Source organism: Lucilia sericata, unplaced genomic scaffold, assembly GCF_015586225.1.
Source record: "Lucilia sericata isolate MDLA Ls3-8-SP2 unplaced genomic scaffold, ASM1558622v1 Contig000664F_arrow, whole genome shotgun sequence".
NCBI classification, from domain to species: domain Eukaryota; kingdom Metazoa; phylum Arthropoda; class Insecta; order Diptera; family Calliphoridae; genus Lucilia; species Lucilia sericata.
The window spans coordinates 80350-105037 of NW_023994669.1; the positions used below are offsets into that span (position 1 = coordinate 80350).

Sequence of the window (24688 nt, forward strand, 5' to 3'; positions counted from 1 at the left end):
AACTTCCGTCTGAAGGGTTTTCCATCTATGATTGTACTCTAAATACGGTTTACGCTATCTAACGAGGATAAAAGCTAATTAATTATTTTATACCAATATATTTCATGTAATGACATGGTTTTATTAGAATATTACCCAAAATTTGGTATCTTTTTATATATTTCTCGGATAAGAGTTTTTTGACACTAAAGGATCGGAGGAATTTGTAATAACTTTTAAAATTTTTAAGCGATTTTTGTGTTTTATATCTTATTAGAACGATAATCAATTATTTGCTGTTGAAATCCAAAAATATAAATTAAGTGGTAAAATTTTTGCAAAAACTACTTTCTACTTTAGAACAGTGGCGCCACTAGTTAACGTAGTCCTATCACCCGAAATTCTTTCAGAATGCATTTTTATAACATTAAGTATAAGTCCAGAAGCAGAAACTATTCACAACACCTGAAAAATTGCAGAATTTTATATTTGGGACTCAAGTAAACAGTCAGAAGGTCAAGAAGATGAAAATGTGGAGAATTGGTGGGTGTTACGACTTTTTTATTTCCATATTCGGAATCAGCATACCAAATATCACTAGAATTAGTGAAAATTATTTAAAACGTTAGTGAAATTAGTGAAAATTATTTAAGACGTTATTACTTCTTTGTAATTAGGATGATATGTAGTAGTCATTGAAAAGTATGTTAATAGAGTTGGGATTCATTCAATTCTGAATGAATTTTAAGAAATTTTACGTCTAATACACTTCTAGATGATAGTTTGAAGAGACTACATATTGCGTTGCATTGCATTCGTATGTTCATCTTGTTGTGTACGTTTTAGTCACTTCTGTATGACAAAACGTAAACATTTTTTGAGTATCTTCTATCTCGTTTCCACATGCAATAGTTCTTTTAGACGTTAAGAAAGATCTTTGTGACTTAATGAAAAGATCTCTCAAAATGTGGGGAGGATATATTGGGTTTGTGCTGATGTTTGTAACATACAAAAATATTTGTCCTAAAGTATACCAATCGGCTTAGAATCGTTGTCTCAGTCGATTAAGCTATGTCCGTCCGTCAGGCTGGCTGGCTGTCCATGTAAACCTTGTGCGCAAGGTACAGGTCGCAATTTTCAAGATAATGAAAATGGTTAAAATCGGTCCACTATTTCACCTAGCCCCCATACAACAGGACCCCCGAAAAGGGCTTCTGAGCTCATAATTATGTTAAATATACCTGTATATTGATAAAAAGCAGCACAACTATGTTTTATACAAGCCTTGATTTGACCCTAGCTCCCATACAAAGACCCCATCAGAAAATTACTTGAAAGTCCAAAATTAACTTATAAACACAAATATCGCGATGAAATTCAGCACAATAAAATATTATGTAAATATATTTACAAAATTTTATCGGGTTTGGTCCATATTTGCCCCTAGCCCCCCTATAAAGCCTCGTTCAAAAAATTAGTTTTTCATCCATAAATTGCTTAAATGTATCGGAACAAGGTAATAGAAGATAAATGCTTTATTATGAAAAATAAATCACATTTAATATTTATAACTGGTGTAAGGTATCATATGGTCGGTCACGCCCGACTATACTTTCTTACCTGTTCGATGTGACAATGTACTAAAAATAGGCAATTAAAATATTATCGTTTGTAGTCTAAGGGCCAGAATCTCAATTTTTCATTATCGTATAACTGCTAGATATTGCATCGGTTAAAATAATTTTTGTATGAAAACTGTCTTTTCGATAAAAATAAAGTGAAAGTTTTATTTCGAATATATTCATGAGTTGCATTGAATTTCTAGTTAGATGTACATAACAAACTTTTTCAAAATCATCAGTAAACCTAACGAATAATCACATGATAACAAATACCAGTCTCGTATGACAAAATTCTTTGAATACCATTCAAATGCCAAATCCTAATCCATGCATTTACACCGGCGTTATCATATCTCAAATCATAAGTACTGCCAACTCGTGTACTCTTACATAATTCTTTAACTTGAGTGTTTACCTGTTTTTTTTTTACTGTTTAAATTGATATGATACAAATATTCAGGCTTTAGTCAATCTCTAAACACATCAACATTATTTACGTATGTATAACTGTATCTATGTGTAAATATTGAAGTACATATAATTGCAAACAAATAAATAGCACCAATAATAAAAATGTTATGGACAGATTCTTGTATTGAAATAAATCAAATATTTGCAATATTTTAAGTAAATATAAGAAACATTTGAAAAACGATGATGCTATTTGTTTAGCCGTAACTGTAAACAATTGTAGTAGTATTCTATTTCTAATCTGATTACGTTTTTTTCTATCTCTTTGTTACTTTTCTCTTTTATTACACCTAAATATTCTCCCAATGGAAACATGAACTTTTTGTTTGTATTATTTTGGTTTGATTTTCAGTTTTGTATTTTAGGTTTTTTTTCTCTATGTATTTCTTTTTAATCATTGACTGCAATCAATTCATCTTTATGATACAGAAGAGTAAAATAAATATTGTTGATTAAAGTACACAGCTATAGAGTAGTTCACACTCGCTTGCATACAAAGAGAATGTTAGGTTTTTTGTGGTTCAATAACCCAACAAACATTTTGCTTTTAGAAAAAAAAAAAAAACAAAATCAAGGGACAATTGCTTTTAAAGTAAGAAATTGTTAGTAATTTTTTTATAAATTGAAAAAAATTATTGAAAATTTAGGAAAATTTTCCGGTTTTGATTTTTATACTTTAAAGTCATTTTGTATCTGTCATTTTTAAATGTTACAAACTTCATCATACTACTAATATGGTATATAAACAATTTCAGAATATATTCCTTGGGATTCTCATTTAGTATGTATTAAAAACATTTGTAACAGGGAATAGAAAAAACATAACTTATTTACCTTAAAGTGTTGTGCAACCATATGATGTTAACGTTCGATGTGTATATAAATATTTTGTTACCAACTCGTTTTTCTTTTTTCTATTTAGTAAAGAAAAGTGTTGATGCTATTGTACGCTTGTGTATATTAGAAAAAAATTTAATTGCATGTTTTTCATACGTCTACGTTTCAATTCACTATATAGTGGCAGTTGGTTGGTTCATTTATTTTTTTTTGTAATTTTTTCCTCCATTTGAAAAGCTGGTATATAGAATGTAATTAAAAGTTGTGATAACTGTAACATGTGACATGTAATAATAAGTTTTTAATGTGTGTATTTAATAAAACTTGTAATTGAAGTTTTGCGAATTACACTTAATTGTAATATGTAATTGAAGAATGTAATATGTAATGGAATTACTTTTAAGTGTAAATTTGTTCTTATATACATATACATATCTAGCATACCCTGGGTGCTTCGCTACCCTAACTTAAATTAAATACATTCAAAATTTTGTTTATTTTTATAGAAAATTAAACTTGTTTAAACATTTCTTTTTAATGTTTCAGTGTTATACGTTCAATATCACGTGATTAAATTCGCATTCAGTAAGAAGCTTGTATTTTTAGTTTCATTCATTTAGCTTCCACATTATAGAAAATTTCGAAAGTACTATTTGAAAAAAAGTACTATAAATACCTCTAATAGATTATCATTTAATCAAAAATTGTATGTTTCTGTGTTCATAGACAATTCAAAAACTATAATTTGATGAATGAAAAAGTACTAAAAGTCCCTTTCAGTAGATTCTCATTCACTAAGGTCATTACATTTAAAATTTTATTTTCAATATCTATGTTCAATATCGTAAAAATATCAAAAAGTACCATCGGAAAAACGATAAAGTACAAAAATCTCTCTCAATAAATTCTCATTTAATAAGGACCGTGTGTTCCGGTTAACCATTATAAAGAATCTAAAAGGTACCATTGGAAAGTACCAAATAGTTTCCACTTACAGAATATTGTTCAGTCAAGACCATGTATGTTAAAATTAATGTTCCTAGGTTGAATATTTTAGAAAATTAAAAAAGTACAATTTATGAGATAAAAAGTACTAAAAAGTTGTCTCTTAAAGAATCTTATTCAATTAGGACCGTGTATGTTTAATAATCATGTGTTTTGAGTTCATATTAAAGAACATACAAAGAGTATCATTTGAAGGAAGGAAAAGTACCAAAAGTGGAATAAATTTTACCTAAGTGGAAAGTACTAAAAAAAAGAGTACAATGTTTCCCCTTTTCGCTTAGAAATATACTTTTTAGAGAATTAAGTTTCCAAAATGTGCCGTATTTAAATCTATATATCACAGATAAAACTCAAACGATTCAAATCTGCTTTCATTTGTTCCAGAAAAATTGTGCTTTCAAAAAGTACCAAACAATTTACTCGAATTTGGTCCTATATAGGCCTTAGTACTCGAATTCCAAAATAATATACCAAGCTAAAAATTGGCTCAATGAGTTTGAATAAAATTAAATTTCCCGTTTTTTCCCTTTTTGGTACATTTTTCCTCAGTGAAATAGCAAAAAATTTATTACAATAAATATTACAGAGTTAGTCCGTAATTTAATAGGAATAATTCAATAAACCGAAAAACTTTTCTTAGTGCGCTAAAAAAAGTACCATAAATACAGTTTTCTCCCTTTTACACCCAAAAAGGACTGAATTTTAAAAAAGTACGAAACAGGTGTCTCATAATTTTGGGAGATGTATCCAAAATATTTATAAAAATTTCATTATGTTAATTATTTCAAAAGTTATAAAGGGCCCAAAAAGGTACCAAAATAACCTTTGTTACACATTTTTACCCCTTAAAAGTACGATTTTCAAAAAAGTGCCAGACACCCATCTGCTCATTTTAAGAGCAGATACAGGTGCATTTAAAATTTTTCTTGTATCACTAATATTGTGTAAGATAATTAAGAAAACCAGTTTTACCCGTTTTTTCCCCAAACCAAAAACACATCTACGGTCAAAATTTCATGATTCTAGGTTCAGCCGTTTGGGCTGTGCGATGATGAATCAGTCAGAAAGTAACGCTATTCTTTTATATATATATATATTACAAAATACCGAGTTAGAGAGTATAAAAGTTAGCCAACTCGAATGTGGAATATAAGTATTTCAATATACTTTCGCTAGATTCATTAAAATTGCACAAATTGAAAGCTAAAAGTTTATAGATTTTTTTCATAGCCAATATTTGTTAAATGATAGGTATTGGAGTTTTGGAATAGCTGACATTGTGTTTAAATTCAGAAAAAAAACCTTTTAACCAATTTTCATTATTTTAAAATGCAAAAATTGGCATTTATGTTTGAATTTGTTTAATAAAACATAAAAAACCGTGTCGGTCTCCCTAGTAGGTATATTTAAGTTTTTTATATATTGATCTCAGATTCAAGATTTAGTTATATCTGTCTGTACGTCCGTGCTATAACGCAATATAAAGTAAAGAAATTCAGTCAAGATATTCATCATTTCCCTAAGCCGTTTGGTATTGAAATGCAGTAAAATTTTGTATAAATAGAAAACTGTAAAAAGTTAAATCTTGAAATGAGTAATATTACTACACATTGAACTGTGTAATGCCAAAATGAGCAGAGCAACAGAAGTGGGCGTGGGCTTTCAAAATATTATGGAAATTATATCAGAAACTATGACAGATTAGCAATAGACACTGGACATAACCATTATAACATACAAATATACGGGCAATTTCGTGTCAACTTTTAAAATCGATGTCTTCCGATCCCACTAAGTGACCACAAGGCTCTTAAAGGAAATGATTTATGCTTTCTTTTGAGCATAAAAAACCAACAAAAACGTATATTTTAAAAAAATTGGGAAAATGAAGTGACATTTAAGGTCCTTAATATTGAAAAATTTCGTATTCTTGAGTTAATAGACATCCTACTCGCATTATGGAACTCTAAAGTCCTTAACTCTTTCACGTATACGCGATACCGGTGTCCCAAGATTTTTTAAACATTTTTCTTGATTTAGAGCGTAACTTTGAGTTCAGAGCGACAGTAAATGGTTATTTGACGACACTTCATGTTAAAAAGATAATTTTTCAACAAAATGATGAATATACGTCAAAATAAAGTGTGTGGTGAAGTCATATCCATAAAATGTCCAGCGGCTTAGTTTTGTGCATGAAAGGGTTAAAGGAAATTGTATAAGGTTTCTTCTGAGCCAAAAACGTCCCTTTTTGAAAAAAATATATATATTTTTTTGAAAACAGTGAAGAAAAATTTATCCGAACTCCTTTGGGTAATTTTTCCGGCAGTTCTTGACCGATAGGGCTGAAAATTTGTGTCTGGCGTACTATCCAATAGTACTAACCTTATGCAAATTTCATCCAAATCGATTTTTTTTAGTTAGATCACTTGACACGAAATTGCCCATATGTATTATTTATTATCAATGTATATATAATGCCACGTCCATTTAACAGATTTTGCTCATTTTTTGTATGACCTTTCACATTGATGCCGTCCATTTCAATACGGCTTTGGTAAAGCGAGTTATGACTTTTTTCTGGCTAGATTGAGCATTGTGCTTTTGTACAACTTTTTAACTCCCTTTTTGTAAGTGGGCTTGGTAAGTACTTGCCTCTAATGTAATCACCGTGTGAAAATAACAAGTTCAAATGATGATGAATAAGTAGTGAAAATTGGCTCTTTTAGCTTTTTAACTCATTACATTTGAGTTTTTGATGGGTATAAACAAGCTGACCCCTAACAACTAAAAATTTTAAACATTTAAATATGTAAAATATCAATACATTTGCTGTACAATTCTTAGAATATTTATATTTTAACACGTGTTATTTTCAAAAATACTAGGAAAACCCAGAAACATATGCATATATGTGTTTGTATTCCTTTACATATGTACGTATGTGAGTGTTTTTTTTAATCCGTTTTTATTGTAAGAACTTACAAACAGGACAATTCAATCCCTAGCTCTAGTTAGAAAATTTAACAACATACATATTTTAAGGATTCCATGCGAACGATTTTATAATTTTGTTGTTAGTTAGTTCTCTTTATTTTACTGTGGATTTTATTTTAACCAATACTAATACCAATTCCTGTATATTTTCCCATTTTTTATTTTGAATACCCTACACTACTACATATTTTTGAAAGGCGTTTGTAGAGATTAAAAAGTAACGAACCCATATCCATCTTAAAGAATAACAAACAGATCGGAATCATTTTTTTTGTTTGCCTTAATGTCTGACTGGTTAAATATTTTTTTTATTTATTGATTTTATATTATTCGTGATGTTGTATTAGTATAGAATAGTTTTGTTTATTTTGAAATTATATTAATTTCCTACAATCAAAGATAAATTTTGAATATACTCATAGCCGATGTAGGGATTCTTATGATTGAACATGTCGGTTAAAATATTTTTATTAGTTGTTTTAGTTTTGAGTTTTCAAAATACCAGTCAAAGATCAAGCACGCACATTGAATGTTAAATACGTGAGAATTTTAGAATAAATTACGAAAAATACAAATTTTAAGTAGAAAAAACTTATTTATTGTTATTTTTAGTTAAATATTTAAATAATATATAATTTTGTTTAGTTTACTGCATTACTTTCTATCATAAATAGCTATTCATATTTAATTATATTAAGTTATTATAATTGGGAAATACAAATATAGAAACAAAACCAAATTAAGGTAAATATAGATATGAGGAATTTCATGTCAAGTGACCCAACTCAAAAAATCGATTTTGACGAAATTTGCACTAAGGTAAGTACTATTGGATAATGTTCTGCCGGGCTTCATTTAATGACAGATCATATTTAAATATTATCTTTATTTAATTTTCTATTAATTAAATGCCATTTGTTTTTTTATATTTAATAATAAATCAAACAGGAAAACAACGCATTATAACTACAGAAATATAATTTGAAACAGATTTATGTATTTGTGCAGAAAAACAAAAACTAAATTTAAATAAACTATTTAGCCAATAAACACCAATGCAACAGTAAAACAAATCACAATTCGTGGAAAAACAAATTTGGATTAAATACGTAACCACCTTAAAATAAATCGAGTGTAAAATTATGTAGTCATATACATACTGTTGTACAGTATTAACTATATTCAATGTGTGAATTGAACAGATGTGAATAATAAAAAATTAAAAAAAATCGATTAAAAAACAAAACACCAAAAAGTTTAAAGTCAATAAAATTATAGCAAAAGAAAATTTTAAACAAATATTTTTATGACCAACAATATGTGTTTTTTATGATTTTTTAGATGTGAAATTTGTATTAAAATAAAAATAACATGAAAGTATAGATGGACATGTTCGATCATACGATACCCTAAATCAGTGTGACAAGTGTGATTTGCACTTTTAGGTTCGCATTAAAACATTTTTGTGTAGATTGATCCATAGTTGATCCTAGCCGATAAACGTATAATATAAATTGCTTAAATATCAGGTTTGGAAAATACAAGTATTTTATGAAATCGAAAAATACTGCAGTAACCCCAAGCCATATCAGGTAGTTTTTCTATTTCAAACTTTCATTAAAAAACCATACATAACTTTGTTGACTTGAATAGTATAGTACGAGGATTAGTTAGTTAGATTATACCATAGACAAGTTCATATAATAGTCAGTCGACTAGCCAATAGACTAGTCTAAAGATTTGTCAAGACTAGTCAATAGATTAGTCCAGAGACTAGACAATCAATTACTTCATAGGGTAGTCAATAAACTTGTCAATATATTAGTCTACAAACTAGACTTATCCATAGATTAGTCCATAGGCGAGTCAATCCATAGATTAGTCAGTAAAATACTTATCCCCTTATTCACTAACAACATTTTATTTTATACAAGATTTATAAAACAAAATTTCCATACAAAATCTAATTTATAAACTGTTTATAATATAAAAATTTTGTTTGTGAATAAGGGGGAAAGTCGAAAAATAATTTAATGCTTTTAGTAGTTCATAAGGTAGTCAAGAGATCAATGTATAGACTAGCATTAGTCCATAGAGTAGTCAATAAACTTGTCAATATACTAGTCCGAAGACTAGTACATAAAGTAATCAATAGTCTTGTCAATAGCATGGTCCATAGACTATTCAAAAGACTTATCCATATATTAGTACATAGGCGAGTCAATAAACTAGTCCATAGGTAAAAAAACTTACTCCTCATAAACTTTTCTATTCCATAGATGTCCGTCTGTCCACGTAAACTTTGTTATAAAACCCAATTTTAAAGATAATTCAGGGAAGAACCCTATTGGTTTAAACAGGTTCAATATTTTTCCTGGCCCCCATACAACCGAACCCACGAATGTTGCTCATAATGAAGACTTAATCGAAAGCTATTCTGGGCCGAACCTTTCTAAATGTTCAAATAAAATTAACTATTTTTGGAACAAGATTTGGATACTTTTTCCCCCTACTAAAATCAAAACTTAAACTTTCAATATTGATATTTTATAGATATGTCACTCTAATCCGATCCATAACCATAGCATAGTTTTGTTGGGAAACAATAAATCGTTTGGAATAATCAATCATCTTTCTATGTATAATTCGCAAACAAGTTGTATTTAAAAATTTAAAACTTAAACAAAATTAATTTCACATAATAAACATTTTCAACAAAAGTTTTAATTTTAATGCAAACACTTACGTTTCAAACAGGATACAAAATTTCATACAAATGGCCACAGATTTGTAGCATATGATGAATCTGCAAATAGAATGAAAAAAGAAAGGAAATTCAATTAAAATTTTGTTTTCTTTTTGAAGCAGGAAGTAGCAAAAGTGACAGCAAAATACAAATATAATAAATTAAATTAATAAATGAAGTATTTTCTAAATTGAATGTAAAAAATGTGATAAATTTTAAGAACAAAGAGTAGAAGTTTAGTGTGTTTTAAACATTTTTAGCAGAAGAAAACAAATGATTTTATGTTAATTTATTATGTGGCAGTACCGCCCATATTCTCAAAATTTTCTTAAATAAAGAATAATACTTTTTGACTGTTTACTAAAATGCTGGAAACATCATCATTATTATCGTCATCTTCAGCATCAGAGGCAGTAAAAGCAACAGCATCATCTGCGTTACTTAACCGCAGTTTATGCAAAATTTATACAAAAAAAATTTAAAAAAATAATACATTTCGAAAGTTTGAAAGTGATGATAAAAATAGCACAAGTAAAATATTTCAAGAAAACAAAAAAAAATAAATACTTTTATGTATACGAATACACGAGTTAGCGTATACACTTTCAAACTTGTGAAAAGTTTAAGAAAATTTTAAGAATTTTTTTTTAATGTTCCAAATAAGATTTAGTGACGCACAAAATTTTCACTTTATTATAAATACTCGTAGTCGTAAGTATAAACATAAATATGTTTTCTTTTTCATTTAAGTTTCTTTTTGCTTTTTCTTTGGTCTTTTATAAAAATAAAACAATTTACGAAAATTGGATCACACCGACTATATGATACCACTTACCCATATTAACTAATTTTCGAAAGTATGAGAAAAATTTTGAAAGTTTTTTTTTTGACTTATAATCTCATTTTAAGTGCATAAACCATAATTCCCAATTTAAAAAGTACAATAAATTTTGGTAACTATCTCCAAAGTACCAGTTACAGGACTAGTCCTATCTCACCTCGAAATTTATTTCTTCATTACCCCCAAAAAAAATTACGAAAGGTATCTACACTTGTTGTGTATCAGTTTATTAAACTTTGGGAATTTAAAAGCTTCTAGAAGCTCTTATTTCGTAAATTTTTGTATACATAGAGGAAATTAAATCTTTAACAAGATATTACAAACGTTGTTATAAAACCTACATACCAACACTACATTTTGTAGCAGTGGACCCCAAAAAAAAACGCATTAAATAATTGAAACATTTTCTTATTCATTTGTTCACACAAAACAAAAAAGAGCAACAGTGAACAAAATTGAAAAAAAAAATGATAAATATGTGCTGAAATATAATTTAGCAATGTAGTACCCTCGACATTAACTTATGACTCAGAAATGAAATATAAAATAAAGAAAAGCGGAAAATTCTTTTAATATATGTTCATTTGACGCAAATAAACCAGAAGTTACACAGACAGCAGCACTTAAATTTAATAAAACTCAAGTCAAATGAAAACCGCCGAGACATTTGATAGATGTTTTATAATCCCGAGGAAAAGGAATATGAAATGATTATGATGTTTCATTCAAATGTAGATGATTTAAATACTAATATGTATTTATATATCAAAATATTCTCACATACATACACATATACATATGCAGAAATGTCACTTGTGGGTAATTTTTTTAAAATACTATATATGTACATATATGTCAAAAAGCTGCCACAAATACTTAATTAGATACTTTGAGAAAATTTAACTATTTTCATATTTTTACTTATGAAATATAAGTACTGGTATGCCCATCACTGTTCAATGTAAATTATTTAATGGTTAAACCATCTTCATATTTTCTCTTAAACTGAAATGAAAGGAAAATAAAGTTAAAAGCATTTAACGTTTAATATAAAAATGTTTTAGTATTCATCATAAAGAGGAAATGATAATGAATGTATCATCTATATTACCTTAATTTCCTTTTGTCTTGTCTGCAGTGCAACAGGTATGAAAAAAATAACAACAACAATTCTTGTCATTATGTTTACAAGACATTAAAGTAATAATCACAATAGCATAACAACAGCTATAAATGAGCAACACAAATTGCTCGAAAATAAATTTTGGGGATTATAACATCCCTAAGCTGTTATGTTAAAAATAAGTAAAGAATCGAAAATCGTAAAGCATGTCCGACTGTGCAACTTTTTATGTATTATTTAACAAAAAGTATTAATATAGAAACATTAATATTTAACATACAATGTCCTGATTGAATGATTATCTGTAAGAGCAAACAAGTTCCTGACTGAATGTTAACACAGGCCCAGATATCAAAGTATACTTATCTAAAGAATTGAGAAGTGTTGAATCCGCATCTAGCCAATGAAAATGTATACATAACATCAGGCTCAATCTTTTGTAAAAGTATACTTTATATTAGGGTTCTATAGTTGAAACGAAAAGTCGACTTTTCGACTTTTTTCATTTAGTTAAAAGTCGACTTTTCGACTCTTTGCATTTTATGAAAAGTCGATTTTTCGACTTTTTTTATTTAATTAAAAGTCGACTTTTCGGCTATAAGTATTTTATAAATAGTCGACTTTTTTCGGCTTTTTGACTTTTTTTGGGTTTTCCGACTATTTTAGAGTTTTTGACTTTTTTTCCACTTTTTTAAAATTTTTGACTTTTTTCTACAATTTTCGAGTTTTCGACTTTTTTCGACTTTTTCCGACTTTTCGACTATTTTCGACTTTTTACGACTTATCGACTTTTTTCGACTTTCTTCGACTTTTTTCGACTTTATTCGACTTTTTTCGACTTATCAACTTTTTTCGACTTTTCGACTTTCAGACTTTTATTAACAAAGTCGACTTTTTTTCACAGACGATAGTCGAGTTATCGACTTTTTTGGAACAAAATAGTCGACTTCGACTTTTTGACTTTTTTCGACAAAAAGTCGATTGTTCGATTATTCGAAAGTCGATTTATAGAACCCTACTTTATATACTGGAACATTTTAGAAAAATTAGTCTTTTTCAAGGAAACAATTTGCTATTTAAAGAAATTTTTCCCACAAACTATGAACTCTAAATGAAATCAAGTAAATTTGTATCTCTTAAACAAATGTATAAAAAAAAATAACTTAAATGTAATAACAAGATTAAAAGTAATAAATGTATCTACTATGTATGTATGTTTTAAAGGACTATTATCAGTGATAAACGGTCTGTACATCAGACACACACACACTCGTTCTTAATACATAGAAATTTTTATCAAAATTCACAAAAATCTTGTCTAGATGATGTTAACAAAAGAATTTCAACACAAACGACAGAAATAAATAAATCTAGATTAAAAGAAATGAAATAAAATAAAATAAAATAAAATGTTTAACAACAGTAAAAAAAGAACAGAAAGATATTGTGTTGTGTTGTGTTGTGTTAAATGATACAAATAATAAAGAAATCAAATGAGAATAAAGCAACAAATGTAATAAATGATTTTTTCTACCAAAACAAATAGAAGTAAAAACATGTAAGAGTGCTATATTCGGCTGTGCCGAATCTTATATACCCACCCTCAAATCATATGTCTTAAATTTCAGGTGAATTTCGGAAAGTGGACCTATACAACCGATGTTTTTGCTACTACAATTTAATCATTTATCGGTTTTTTTCTAAACTGATTTTATTATCTATAAATAGTAATATAGTTAGGGCGATGGTAGCATTTATTTTATCATATTTAATAATTTTTTAATGTTTTGATTTCCTGTAAATTTACTTATGGCAAATTTTGGATCCTCCTAAAATTCTACAAAGATTTTGCATTCAATAAAACTTGTTTTGTCGAATATCAATGCTTTCTAAGCCTTATATGAAGGCTTTAATCCAATATGGCTCGATGGTCATAAAATTTGACAAAAATATTTTAGATCCCATAAAACTAGTTCATGACGAATTTTATTGCTATAGTGGTATTTTTAAGCCTGTTATGGCCGTTAATGTCATTCTATGATAGGGGGTAATGTCAATTATGACCGTTAAAGCCATTTTATGAGGGGGACCTTATATGGTTGGTAGGGTCAATTATGAGCCGATATCCATAAAATTTGACACAGAGATATTTGTTCTCCGAAAACTTGTTTACGTCGAATTTCGTTGCTTTACTATAATATTGTAGCAAATTATGAGCGTTATAGTCAATTTATGAGCGGACCTTATATGGGGAGTAGGGTCACTTATGAACCGTTCCTCATAAAATTTGGCAGAGAGATTTTAGTTCCTCTAAAACTTGTTTATGTTGACTTTCGTGATTTACTGATATTTTTATGAAAGTTGTGAGCTTTAAAGTAATTTTCCGAGGGGAACCTTATATGGGGGATAGGGTCAATTATGGGCCGATCTCCATAAAATTTGGCAGAGAGATTTTAGTTCCTCTAAAACTTATTTATGTCAAATTTCGTTGCATTGGTATCATTTTGAAGCAAGTTAAGAGCGTTATAGCCGTTTTCTGAGAGGGACCTTGTATGGGGGGTAGGGTCAATTAAGGACCGATTCTCATAAAATTTGGTACTGAGATTTTGGTTCATACAAAACTTGTTTATGTGGAATTTAATTGACATACTGATGTTTTAAAGCCATCTATGATTGTTTACACCGTTTTTCGGGGGGCCACTTGTATGGGGGCTATGCCAAAACATGTATACCAAACAAACCTTACCTATAGAGAATATTTTTAGAAAATTTCAACCCTCTAGATGTTTCCGTTCGGACTCTATCGTGTTTTCAACAGACAGACGGACGGACTAGGCTAGGTCGTCTTAGAATTTAATAAGGACCCAGAATATAAATACTTTTGTGGGTTTATGACCAATATTTCGATGTGTTACAAACGGAATGACAAAAACAATATACCCCCATCTTTTTTGATGGTGGGTATAAAAAACATGTTAAGAATATTAAAAAAATTTAAAATAATGATCAAAATGTTTTATTTTAAGGAATATAAGTAGATGGATATCAATCATTGCCCTTTAATAGAGGCAAAATCGTACATTAAAAAGTAAAGAGTTAAAAAACTATTAAAACTACTTATTCATTGACATTTGAACAATGACACGGCAATGTCATTGTAGTCAAGTATATATATTTACTACACTCTCCTACAAATAAGTACTTGAATAAGTTACGAACCTGGCCCTCGTGTTTGTTAGTCTGTTGTCGTACACCACCGATTAGTTAAAAGTAGTGCAGGCGGTATATAATATTTATTGAAAAGTAATTTTTTTGTGTAAGTAGAAGTTATTAACAAGTTTTTACTGGGAAATAACAAAACTATAATAAAGTCTTGAAGAAACAACAACTCTAACGTGATATTTTTATAATTTCAATCGAAATATCAAAAGTTATCAAATGCTTCAATTTAGGGATGGCAAATGGAATTTTAAAATTGTACAAAATAGCATAAAAATTGTATGTTTTTGATTCCGAATGTACTAAATATAATTATTTTGGCAAATTTACATCAATCTGAAGCCTAGTCTAAAGACTAGACAGCCTATAGTCTTGTCCACAGACTAGACATTATACTACTCTATAGACTAGATTAGTCTACACAGAAAAAAGTTTGAGCATAAATATTATGAAAAGCTTTCATTGACTAAAGTTAATAATATATAAGAATAAGTTCCTAAATTGTATGAATTTTTTAATTTTTATTTTTTTAAACATAATCTAGAAGCCTTGACTTAAAAAATTAAAAATTGTCTTTCTATTTTTCTATTTGTTAAAAAATGTTTGAAATTTTCATTGGAAAATTGTTTATTTCTTTATGATTTTTAGATCGAAAACAATGAAATATGTGCGTAACTTGCAGGATTGTCTGAAGAATGGATGTTTAGCTATATTGCTGATGTTTTTGATTTCATATTTTGTTTTCCAATATTTTTGTTTATTTTTCATAAAAATTCGCTAATTATTATTATTTTATTTTCTAAAAAAATGGAACATTGGATATTTGTTGCAATGTGGATATTTATTGCAATTTTTTATGAAAATCGAAAAAAATAAGTAAAAAAAACAAAAAAATTCATTCATGTACAAATTCATGCATTTTATGAACTTTTAATATTCCGAATGAAAATGGTTTGGGAAAAAAATGTCATGTTCGATTCATACAATTTATTACAAAATTCATTCTAGTTATGTTTTATTTTTTTCTGTGTATAAACAATTGACTAATCTATAGTGTAGTCTATAAACTAGACAATAGTCTATGGAATAGATAATAAACTAGTCTATATAATAGTTTGTATACTAGTTGAAGGACTAATTCATAGACTAGTCCCTAGACTAGTAATTAACTTGACAATAGAAATGTCATTAAACTGGTTCAAAGACTAACAAGTAAGAGTGTTATATTCGGCTATGCCGAATCTTATATACCCACCATCAAACCTCGTTTGATTCGAATGAAACTTACTTATGTCGAATTTCATCTATATACTCGTATATTTAGGCCAGTTATAAGCGTTAAAGTAATTTTCTGAAGGGGAACATATATAGGGGGGTAGGGTCAATTATGGGTCGATCCTCATAAAATTTAGTAGATAGAATTTGGTTCGTATTAAATTTATTTGTGTCGAATTTCATCGCTACACTCGTATATTTAAACCATTAATGAGCGTTGCAGTCATTTTCTGAAGGGGACCTTATATGGGGGGTAGGGTCAATCATGGACCGATCCTCATAAAATTTTTTAGATAGATTTTGACTCGTATGAAACTTACTTTCATCTATATACTACTATTTTTAAGCCAGTAATGAGCGTTAAAGTCATTTTCTGAAGGGGACCTTATATGGGGGGTAGGGTCAATTATGGACCGATCCTCATAAAATTTCGCATATTGATTTTGGATCATAAGAAACTTACTTAAGTCGAATTTCATCGCTATATTCGTATTTTTAAACAAGTTATGGCTGTTAAAGCTGCTTTTCGAGGGGCCACTTGTATGGGGGCTATCCGAAAACGTGGACCGATATTGCCCATTTTCAATACCAAAAAAACCTTACCTATAAGAAATATTTATGTGAAATTTCAACCCTTTAGCTCTTTCTATTCGGACTCTATCGTGCTTTCAACAGACAGACAGACAGACAGACGGACAGACATGGCTAGATCGTCTTAGAATTTAACAAGGACCCAGAATATATATACTTTTGTGGGTCTATGACCAATATTTCTATGTGTTACAAGCGGAATGACAAAATCAATATACCCCCATCTTTTTTGATGGTGGGTATAAAAAGTACTTTAAACATCTATTTAAAATTTACCGATGTCGGTAGTCCTTTGAAATTTGTGACAGAAGTTCAATTATAGGTTAATATTTCAGCAGGAAAATAAAGTTGAAATAAACAAAATTTTATTTAAATAATTTCAACTTTAAAGTAATAAAATAAAATGAATTTAAACTTTTGCTATTAACTTCAATAAAATCTACAGACATCAAAGATACATTCGTAAAGATAATGTCTTGTTTGCAAAAAAAATAACAAGTGTAAAAAGAAAAATGTTTATAGATTTTTTACTTAAATAAATATAATGAAAAAAAAAATAAAAAAATTATAGTAGGTCATGGCCGAACACTGAAACATTAGAAACTTATGTTAATTATGAACCTAAACATAAGGTTCCAGAGGTTATCGGGGGGATTTAAACCGGAATTACTACCACAGTACTGATAGACTGGTATTAACAAATCGACTCATATATAAAACTTATCTAAAGGAATCCCGATTATACTTATTTAACTAATAGCAATCCATATAAAAACATAAAAAATAACAAACTAAATGACAATCTTATAACTACCCTTATCACTGTCATGAAGGATATTTATGAAAAAATATGTTTTTTTTTTGTGTAAAATATTCAAAATGTAAATTTATTTAAATACGATTTTAAACTACAACATTTGTACACAAAAAAACGAACTATATGTAGTTTAAAGGACAAGGCGGTACATAGTTGAGAATAAAAAGAACATGATAGAGGTTTGATTGGTGGTTCAAAAGATAAAGTAGCATGACTTTAAGTAGGATTTAGTTGAATATACTTAATGCAGATTTAACACTGAATGTATTTACATGTGTTCAACATGCCTGGTGCAGAACTGACGCATGTACTTTAGCTTTGGCAAAAGTATTAATGAAAAATTATGAGTATATTTGAGTTTATATATAAAAATTTATATAAAATTATAAGTGTTGCCACCCACTTTTTCTGCATAACTTTTATAGAAGGAAAAAAAGTTTAAGTATGATAACAAAAGTTAACTTTTCAAATAAAATATTAATGAAAAAGTTTTAATATTTTTAAAATTAAACATTGTCATTGTTGTATAAGAAAATTCTATTTAAATTATTTTATTTAAAAATCAATTACATACATATATATGTCATATTAAAAGAATCGTGTTAATGAGTGACGAATGTATAAGTGAGTAATTAAATCCAGATATGTATGTATTGCTTTATAATGGTACAAAGTAAAATATAATATACAAAGCATTTTTCATATTTTTGTAATAATTTATATATATTTCTTGTTTATCTTCGTTTAGGGTAGCGAAGCACCACGGGTAAGTTTATAACGTTCATAATTAAAGGAGTTTTAAAAAATAAACATGCATTTATATTATTTTAACACATCTATGTTTATTTACAATTTAAGTCATTAAATTATTTAGCTTATACTGTTGTTATAACACTTCGATTTACTATAAATGACACTTGAACATTAAATTAATTGAAAATGTCAGTTTGTGCAAAATTTTCACATCGACAGCAGTTTATATGAAATTCTCAATGTATGTAGATTGGTAACATCATCATTTATTTGAGTAAAATGTCAAGTGCTGTTTTATGTACTAAACGTGTTGCACCGTATAAATGTTAATTAAATAATCGAGAGTTAAATTTTGTATATGTATGTATAATGTTTAATATAAACACACAGAAATGCCTGTAACCACCTATCAATTAAATAGAAGTTAAATGATTTAATTGTAAAATAAAATATAAAACTAATGCTTTAATTATTAAAAATTAATATTAAATATTTTTGAAATTTAGGTAAATTTTTTAAATCAACAATAATATTTAAAATATACTCAAAAATATCGTCATTGCATTTGTAAAATTGCGATGTAAATCGAAGTCCTAGGAATCACACTAAGCGAGATATTAGTAAATAAAAACTGATTATTATAACCTTTGACCACCCAATATCTTACTTAGTGTACATGGGATTAATGGCGACGAGGAAACTTCTCGAAAGCATGTCTGAGAGAATTATTGAAGATTTGGATACGGAAATTATATGGCGTCTTCAGAAAATTAATTTTAACAGAAACACACACGGACGGACCACGTGAGTGCCCGCCGTGTTGGCCTCTCTCACGGTGGTCTTTTTCATCCACTGGGTGAGCAAAAATATACGACTCACCACCGCTCCTTTGTGTTTGTTACACGCAGGTTGCTATTTACCTATATGGATGCCGGTCCATTATTCGAACACTTTGTTAAGTACTCAAGCTATCTAATCTCTTGCCATAGTAGTTCCGTTGAGGAAGAACATGTGTCATGAGCAAGCTCAATCTAACCCCGACAAAGGTAAAACCTTATATGTCGCTCTGTTAATTCGGCACGGATCATTTCAATAGACAAGATTTTTTTTTCAGTGGCCACAAAGACCCGCTGTGATAAGTTGAACCATGAAAGGAAAATTGCCGATAAATTAAAGAAAGATCAGTGACGATTTTACACCGCAACTCCAACTCCTCCTCCGTCCTGCCGACACATCATTTAGCACATCATAAGCAACCAAATCAATCCATCCGTCAAATCCATCAAAAACATCAGAAACTTCATTCTCGTATATCCAATCTTTGCATTATTAGCTCAAATCCAACATTTTATTAATACATAATCATGCTTTGTAGTTTGTAGCGCTCCTAGCATCTGGGAGCGTTAACAGAAATGTATCTTGAAAATTATATTTCACCGTGTATCAGTCTTTTAAATAAGCACCCCCTTCCTGCGATTTAGGTTTCAACCAAAGCCACTACGTGGATTCTGAAGGAACCTCAACCAGCTGACCAGTTGGTTGCAACTGGCCATCCGTAGTACCAGATTATGTGGTGCTCAGTGAATTGTAAATACCAGTTTATAGTCCCGGCAGACTAGAGGTATTGGTCGCAGCTCTTTCCCCGGGATTGCAGTACACCATGATTGGACATAACATCATGGAAACATGCCGCGGGGGGGGAGGGGTGTGTGACAGACAGACGAACATAGCTAAATCGACTCCGCTATCTGTAAGGATTCAGAATATATGTATATTGATTTGGTACAAACAGAATTTTGATTTTGAAAGCACAAGGTTTAAGAAAACGTATAGTTTATAATGATTATAATGATTAAAATCATTAAAAATCAAAAGCATTTGCCTAACATTAATTTACAGAATTTATGGCATACTTAAAATAAAACGATAACAAATAACCTCTCTTTCAACATTTTATGTTAGCAAGTATGAATTTTTCCTCGTTTTACATTCCTTGAGAAAAAAATCCATTAGTAAAATTATTGTTTCACAAAGACACAAAACAAAGAAAGGACAAAGGGATAGTAGGGTGGCGCATTCCTTTCGAAACAAAATTTTAATATTTAAAAAAAATTGTGTTTTTTAACATTAAAGTAAAATGTACATTTTAGTTGGCAGCAAACAGACATAAGTATTTTTGGATGCCACCCTATTTAATGGTATTATATTTCAACAAATTATTTTGTAATTTGCCATTAGTAGTCTGGACATTTATGTCAAATAATTGAAAATAAAATAAAACAATAGCAGGTCATGGCTTTGAGAAAGTAAAACAACGATAATAAATCTCAGTTGTCATCAAATTATACATAAATTTGAAATATATCTATTTAATACTTTCTTCTAAAATAACTATTTTTCTTTAATAATTACAGAGTAATTTTTAGTATAATCACAATATTAATTGAAAAAGGATTTCTCTTTAAAAACCCCATTAAAATTACACAAAATGTGGAAAAGAAAACGCTACAAGTACATTTCCCTTAAAGCTTAAATAACCATAAAAAAAAGCTTAGCAAAAAGTAACAAGCATTTTAAGATTTTTCTTTTGCCATTTATTAGTTTAAAAGGAACTTATTAAAAAGTATTAATAAGGATTTCAATTATATAAATTGTTTATTTTTCATCTACTTAAAAGCAAAGGAACGAACAGAAATAAAAACCTTTGTGGACTTTAAAAATTATTAGAAAATAATCTTAGTCCTTCGATTTTTGACTTTAAATGGCAAACAGCCTAAAAAAGCAAGTGAACGATCATGAATAATATGAACGTATTAAACTTTTTTTGTACTCATCATTAAAAAATATGGGGGTATATTAATTTTGACGTTCAGTTTGTAACACATCGAAATGTTGGTAGGAGACCCACAAATTATACATACGAGGTCATAAAGGTTTAAAACACTATAAAACCCAAACGTAAGGAGCTTGATTGTTAAAATTTTCTTCAAATATTCTTTATTAAAACGTTTGTTAGATATTGGAAATCGGTAAAATTGATCCACATTTTACTCTAGTCCCTTTCATTCTCTTTCATAAATAACAATTTTTGTCGCTCATCGGTCTTAAAAGCTCTGGGCACATTAAAATGAAGGGTATATTCAGATTCGTTACAAACCATAATAAACCTTATATTGTATAATGTCGTACTGTATTTTAAATTTAATATAATTAAAACATTTTATACCAGCAATTTCTTTTGTTGACATCCCTACTTAAGAAATAAAACTTTTTCATTTAAGTGGTTTTTTTCTTCGTTCTGCTCCTTTTTTCTTATTTCATTCAAAAGTTTACTATAGCAAGTAATTAAATTGCAAAAGGAATAAAGTATAATTATCCCAGCAAAAACTAGGTAATGGCATTAATTTGTAATTACTTACCTAACAACTTACTTTTCAATTACTACTACATAGAAGTAGTCCAATAAGGTCTACTATTATTGTGTTATATAAATATTATATAAATACTTACTAATTCATTAGTCATTGAGTTTTGCAATGACTACTTTTTTAAATTATTTTTAATAGTTTGTGGTAAGTACTTGCCTCCAATGAGTAAAGTAAATTTTAGCATTTTAACTGCTTACATGGTAATGAAAGCTTTTACTGGGATACATAAAAAAAATATAAAATACATTTTAAGAATACCAATATGTTTGTCAAAGTATTAGTCATTTTACAGTTTTTGTGCGATATAATTAAAGAGTATATTAAGATGTTTTGACAAAAGCTTAATAAGTATGAAGTAATAAATTAATATTTATACCCTTCATTATAAGGGTATAACGGGTAATTCCGTTTGCAATTTCATTATAGATAACGATTTCCGTCCCTCTGTCAGTAATATTTTGAAAAAACAAAAGACCTTCGGGATTCAGATCTTCAATAATTCTATCGAAAATGCTCGAAACTGATAATATTAGATTTTATTAAATCTGTTTTATGAAGATTTCAAATCCAATTCCGACAATTATTGGATTCCATGACAACCCCCGATATGTGTAGGAATGTATGTGTATCAAAAAAGAAAGACCTTTCATTTGATATACAGAATTATGGGAAAAGAATTATCTGTTCGATAGGTTCTGTTGTGTCGGCTACAGCATCAGAAACTTATCTCGAAATATTAATTTCACCTTTCATCTGTCCTTAAAAGACCAAAAGCACATTTTATGTTCGTGTACGCAGAAAGTATCTTAAATATTCTGCTGGCCACTGTCTCCATAGTTCTAGATAATATGGGTGTTTGGGTCAAACGGTAAGTCAAATAAACCCGTCATTGACTCCTCCAGTTATGGGCGAAAAGTCAAATAATGATAATTAAAGGATTTTTCTTTTTTTGGGAGGAGACTCATGTTTGAAATTGCTTTATGAATTTACTTCGAACTAATTTTAAAGAAAATATAACGTGGGAAAAAACCCACTCATTACACCAAATCTTGGCGCTTTAAATTTCAAATAGTAATCATTTTTAGATTTTATAGAAACTTAAATAGGTACATATGTATAAACATTTACATATATATGTAGAAAAATTTGTATATGTAAACAAAAAATGACCTTAAAATTTTACACTCAAATTACATACAAATCAATTGTCAATAAAAATAAATATTAAATAAAAATTTTCAGGTATTGTATGACTGTAAAACAAATTAAACCATACCTACTTCGATTTGATTACAATGAAAAAGAAATATAAACTTTTCATATTGACCTTTTCAAAACAAAGTTGTACAAATAAAAGTTTCAAGAATATTTTACCAACAACAACAAAAAATAAATAAAATTCAATTGAATTCGTTAAAAATTCCATGGAGAAAAGTTTTTTTTAAAACACAAGAATTTTAAGAGATTTAACACCATATGAATACATTTTACAAATAAGCATTAATTATCTACACAGAAAAAACTAAAACAAGTAAGAAATTATAGTCGGGCGTGGCCGACCATATGATACCCTACACCAGTTATGAATATTAAATGTGATTTATTTTTCATAATAAAGCATTTATCTTCAATATTCCCTTGTTCCGATACATTTAAGCAATTTATGGATGAAAAACTAATTTTCTGAAAGAGGCTTTATATGGGGGCTGGGGGCAAATATGGACCAAGCCCGATAAAATTTTGTGAATATATTTATATTGACATAATATTTTATTGTGCTGAATTTCATCGCGATATTTGTGTTTATAAGCTAATTTGGGACATTCAAGTAATTTTCTGAAGGGGACTTTGTATGGGAGCTAGGGTCAAATGTGGCCCGATCTTTATGAAATTTGGCAGGGTCATCAAGACTTCTATAAAACTTAGTTGTGCCGTATTTTATCGATATATCTGTATATTTAACATAATTATGAGCTCAGAAGCCCTTTTCGGGGGGTTCTGTTGTATGGGGGCTAGGTGAAATAATGGACCGATTTTAACCATTTTCAATAGGCTTCGTCCTTAGGTCAAATAAAACGTGTGTGCCAAATTTCATCCAATTATCTTGAAAATTGCGACCTGTACCTTGCGCACAAGGTTTACATGGACAGCCAGCCAGCCAGACGGACGGACGGACATAGCTTAATCGACTCAGAAAACGATTCTAAGCCGATTGGTATACTTTAAGGTCTAGGACGAATATTTTTGTATGTTACAAACATCAGCACAAATCCCCACTAAAGTGGTGTAGGGTATAAATATGTTTCAATTATCAAAATAATTGTATCAAGCAAGTTTTGCACCTATAACCAAAATGATGATATCAATTATCAAATTTGTATAAAAATTAAAAAAATACTTTTTTTTTCCAAATAATGAATTAATCAGAACAATTAATATCAATAATTGAGACAAAATTTAAAATTGATCAATTCATTAATTGTATAAATAAAATATTTAATAAAAATAAAATCTAATTTTTATTAATTTATTAATCAAATGAATTAGTTTGTTTGGTAAAAAATGTATTAAAAACCTATTAAGTTGATGATTAAAACAATCATATTATTAATTGATTACTCACAATGTTAAAGGAATGTTTGACCTTTAAGAATGCTTTGAGCATTTACAAAAAATATCACTTTATTATCAAATTTGAACATATAAAGTGTTTTATAAATTGTCATGAAACTTGAATATTATATGCCTAAAATCGTATTGACTATTTAAGAATTATAAACATTGTTAGCATAAGAAATCAAAATAAAATATTAAAAAAAAAACTAAAATAGAAAAGTTGGCCAGAAATTTTTTTCAATCAATTAAAAAATTAATGGAATCAATTAAAAATTTAATCAAATTTGTAAACTTAGGTTTTAAACAACGAGATAATTAAGACAAATAAAAAATTGCTTAAATTAAAATTAAAGAAAGAGAAAAACATGTTA

At 28.5% G+C, this 24688-nt stretch overlaps 1 protein-coding gene across 1 annotated transcript in view; it reads right to left on the bottom strand.

Moving 5' to 3' along the window:
* The window catches only part of LOC119607148 (cGMP-specific 3',5'-cyclic phosphodiesterase), a 136373-nt gene that overhangs the window by 80273 nt on the left and 31412 nt on the right, over positions 1–24688 (bottom strand). Inside the window, exon 3 of the mRNA XM_037960950.1 lies at positions 9655–9714. The gene's annotated coding sequence lies outside the window, so the exon portion shown is untranslated. The remainder of the gene's footprint in view (positions 1–9654; positions 9715–24688) is intronic.